The 4,853-nt window shown below is 46.2% G+C and overlaps 1 pseudogene; it reads left to right on the top strand.

The window, feature by feature from the left end:
* The first annotated feature begins 3,343 nt into the window (after positions 1-3,343).
* LOC114892699 lies at positions 3,344-4,381 on the top strand (annotated as a pseudogene).
* Positions 4,382-4,853: the final 472 nt, after the last annotated feature.

Below are 4,853 nucleotides of genomic sequence, written 5' to 3'. Positions count from 1 at the left end.
GTGGATGGGAGGTGTGTGGACGAGGGTATGAAAACTTAGGTCTTCCAGCTGCACCACAATGTAAATAAGGTCATCTGAGACTTTTTTTTTAAAACATACTTCCTCTATATTCTAAGTCATCAATAAAAGACTACAGTTGATATTATTCAGTCACATTTTACCCCAGCACCAAAAGTATTCGTTGAGAGTTCCCTGAGAGCTTGGTTGTTAATAAACGCTGTATAACTACTTTCTGTGAGGCAAGTACCAGGGCCTGGCCCTTACCCAGCTAAGTTGTAAGAAATCTCATATTAATGTTTTATTATTGTAAACATCAGTTGGGGCTGGCCCCAAGCACAGGGATAAATTGGTACTGTAAACAATTCAAGGGCAGTTTTTAGAATGAAAGCAATTCCTAGAATAAGAAGTTTTCCAAAGCACTTTTACACCTACTGCATTGTTTCAGTCTCACGATAACTCAGAAAGGTCGTTAAACTTGTCATTATTACCTGCATTCATAGAACAGGAAATTGAGAGTTTAAGTGATTGGGCAAGGTCACCCAGTTAATTAATCAAAGTGCAAAGCTTGCTTTCGGACAACCTAGTCCAACTTTTGCCAAAGCATTGACATTTGCCTTCTTTATATCTGTAATGCATTTCACAGGATTAAAACTCATTTAATCCTTGTGATTGTTAATTTTATGCATCAACTTGTCTTGGCTAAGGAATGCCCAGATAGCTGGTAAAACAGTGTTTCTGGGTATGTTTCTGAGGGTGTTTCAGAAGCGGTTAGCATTTGAATTGGTGAAACGAGTAGAGCAGATGGCCCTCCTCAATGTGGGTGGACATTATCCAATCTGTTGAGGGCCTGGATAAAACAAAAAGGTAGAGGAAGGGTGAATTCACTCTCTCCCTGTGAGCTGGGACATCTGTCTTCTCCTGCCCTTGACATTATAACTCCTGGTTCTTGGGCTTTCAAACTTGGACTGGGACTTACACCATTGTCCTCCCTCAGCCACCTCCCTTAGTGGGTTCAGCATTGTGTTAATCAAGAATACAAGTCTGGGACTTCCCTGGTGGTGCAGTGGTTAAGAATCTGCCTGCCAATACAGAGGATACAGGTTCGAGCCCTGGTCCTGGAAGATTCCACGTGCCACAGAGCAACTAAGCCCGTGCGCCACAACTACTGAGCCTGTGCTCTAGAACCTGTGAGCCACAACTACTGAGCCCATGTGCCACAACTACTGAAGCTTGCATGCCACAACTACTGAAGCCCGTGTGCCTAGCATCCGTGCTCCGCAACAAGAGAAACCACTGCAATGAGAAGCCAGCGAACCGCAATGAAGAGCAGCCCCCACTTGCCACAACTAGAGAAAGCCCGTGTGCAGCAAAGAAGACCCAATGCAGCCAAGAATAAATAAATAAATTAAAAATAAATAAATAAAACAAAATAAAAATTAAAAGGTAGATATGGGGGGAAAAAAAAGAATACAAGTCTGAGATCCTGGAATGACCTCTGAAACAAAAGTACCCAAATTGAAGGAGACAAAAATTCTTCATGGAAAATAAGAGCCAGCAATAATTCTAGTCATTATTATTGACATTAGGAATAACTTCTGACAGTTATCATCAATCAACTAAAATAATTCATTGGGAAAAGAATAATCTTTTCAACAAATGGTGCTGGGACAACTGGATATTCACAAGCAAAGAATGAAATTCACACCATATACAAAAATTAACTCAAAATGGATCAAGGACCTGAATCTAAGAACTAAAACTACAAAACTCTTAGAAGAAAATATAGAGGTAGATCTCTGTGACCTTGGATTATGCAGTATTTAGGTACAGCACCAAAAGGACAAGTAACCAAAGAAAAAAAATTAATAAATCGGACTTGATCAAAATTTTAAAATGTTGTGCTTCAGAGGACATTATCAAGAAAGTGAGGGACTTCTCTGGTGGTCCAGTGGGTAAGACTCTGAGCTCCCAATGCAGGGGGCCCAGGTTCAATCCCTGGTCAGGGGACTAGATCCCACATGCACGCCACAAATGAAGAGTTTGCATGCCGCAGCTAAGAGTCTGCATGCCAAAACTAATTAGTCTGCATGCCAAAACTAAGAAGTCCACATGACACAACTAAAAGACCCTGCATGCCACAACTAAGGATCCCACATGCCTCAGCGAAGATCCGGCATGCCTCAGTGAAGATCCCACATGACACAACTAAGACTTGGTGCAGCCTAAGTAAACAAATAAATACGGACTTCCCTGGTGGCACAGTGGTTAAGAATCCGCCTGCCAATGCAGGAGACGTGGGTTTGATCCCTGATCCGGGAAGATCCCATATGCCACAGAGCAACTAAGCCCATGTGCCACAACTACTGAGCCTGTGCTCTAGAGACCATGAGCCACAACTATGGAAGCCCGCACACCCTAGAGCCCCTGCGCCGCAACTACTGAGCCCACACACCACAACTACTGAAGCCCGCGTGCTCTAGGGCCCGTGAGCCACAACTACTGAGCCCGCATGCTTCAACTACTGAAGCCCGTGGGCCTAGGGCCCATGCACCGCAACCAAAAGCAGCCCCTGCTTATCGCAACTAGAGATAGCCTGCGTGCAGCAATGAAGACCCAACGCAGCCCAAAATAAATAAAGTTAAAAAAAAGGACTCAATTGACTGGTCTTAAATCATTATTATAAATAAATAAGATTTTTTTTAATTTTTAAATTTTATTTATTTTTGGTTGCGTTGGGTCTTCATTGCTGAGCGCAGACTTTCTCTAGTTGTGTCGTGCGGGAGCTACTCTTTTGTTGTGGTGCACAGGCTTCTCATTGCAGTGGCTTCTCTTATTGTGGAGCATGAGCTCTAGGTGTGCAGGCTCAGTAGTTGTGGCACACGGGCTTAGTTGCTCTGTGGCATGTAGGATCTTCCCAGACCAGGGCTCGAACCCATGTCCCCTGTATTGGCAGGCAGATTCTTTTTTTTTTTTTGCGGTACACAGGCCTCTCACTGTTGTGGCCTCTCCCATTGCGGAGCACAGGCTCTGGACGCGCAGGTTCAGTGGCCATGGCTCATGGGCCCAGCCGCTCCGCGGCATGTGGGATCTTCCCGGACCCGGGCACGAACTGTGTCCCCTGCATCGGCAGGCGGACTCTCAACCACTGCGCCACCAGGGAAGCCCGGCAGTCACATTCTTACACACTGCGTCACCAGGGAAGTCCCTATTTTTTTTTTTAAGTGACAAAGACAACGTACAAAATGCGAGAAAGAAATGCGCGCGTAGCACCGGGGCTGCGCATGCGTCAGACGTCTTCTCCCGGAAGACGCTTCCTAGGTTCTGAGCGTGAAGTCGGTTTCTAGCTTCTGAGTGTGAACCCGCAGAGATGAACCCTTTAACTAAAGTTAAGCTGATCAACGAGCTGAATGAGCATGAGGTCCAGCTGGGGGTAGCGGAGAAGGTGTCTTGGCACTCCGAGTGCAAGGACAGCGCCTGGATCTTCTTGGGAGGGCTTCCTTATGAGCTGACTGAAGGGGACATCATCTGTGTGTTCTCACAATATGGCGAAATTGTTAACATTGTTTTGGTACGGGACAAGAAGACTGGGAAATCCAAAGGATTCTGTTTCCTCTGCTATGAAGACCAGAGGAGCACAATTCTGGCTGTTGACAATTTTAATGGGATCAAGATCAAAGGAAGAACTATCCGAGTGGATCATGTGTCTAACTATCGGGCCCCTAAGGACTCAGAAGAAATGGATGATGTGACCAAAGAGCTGCAGAAGAGGGGGCTGCGGGGCTCACACTCCCTCACTGAGTTCATCTGAGGGCTCTGAAGATGGCAAACCCACCAGAAAACACAAAAAAGACAGAAAGGAAAGGAAGAAAAGAAAAGAAGAAAAAGAGAAGACTGACCAGGAGGTACAGGCAGAGCAGCCAGCCTCCTCTTCATCACCCGGAAGCAAAATGATAAAGGAAAAGGATGACCCTGGCTCTAAAAAGCACAGTGGCAAGAAATCAGAGAGGGGTCAGAAGTCAGAGTCTAGGGAGGTGTGGAAGCCCCAGCCCAGCTCCCCTGAGATCAGGACGACCTGCCATGGTGGAACAGAGGACCGAGAGAGGGAGCCGAGGAAGGAGAAGCCCAAGCACGAACACAAGTCATCAAGCAGGAGGGAAGAGAGAGAAGACAAGAACAGAGATAGAGACAGAGGTCGAAGCTCAGACGCACATTGCAGCCGGCACAGTGAGCGCTCTGAGGGGCTTAGTCACAGAAGTAGAAGTAGGAGTCAAGATAAATCCCACAGGCATAAAAGGGCCCGGCACTCCCGGGACCGGGAGTCCTCTAATCCTAGTGACCACAGGCATCACTGAAGCCACAGCCTGTTCAGCTGCATGGTAGAATTGGAAATGAACTGTGTTTTTTGTTTGTTTGTTTGTTTTTTCTGTACGCGGGCCTCTCACTGTTGTGGCCTCTCCCGTTGCGGAGCAAAGGCTCCAGACGCGCAGGCTCAGCGGGGATGGCTCAGCATGTGGGATCTTCCTGGACCGGGGCACGAACCAGCGTCCCATGCATCGGCAGGCGGACTCTCAACCACTGAGCCACCAGGGAAGCCCCTGAACTGTGTTTTTAAAATGCAGTGAAATTCAGTTATGCTTTTACTATTTCTATATGTAAAATATCTGAGGATGAATTCTTTTATTTTTTTTAAATTTTTTTTACATCTTTATTGGAGTGAGTATAATTGCTTTACAATGGTGTGTTAGTTTCTGCTTTATAACAAAGTGAATCAGTTATACATATACATATGTTCCCATATCTCTTCCCTCTTGCGTCTCCCTCCCTCCCACCCTCCCTATCCCACCCCTCCAGGC

This window comes from Monodon monoceros, unplaced genomic scaffold (assembly GCF_005190385.1).
Source record: "Monodon monoceros isolate NGI ecotype Baffin Bay Population unplaced genomic scaffold, NGI_Narwhal_1 Super_Scaffold_12, whole genome shotgun sequence".
NCBI lineage: Eukaryota > Metazoa > Chordata > Mammalia > Artiodactyla > Monodontidae > Monodon > Monodon monoceros.
This window is presented reverse-complemented; position numbering and strand designations above follow the sequence as displayed.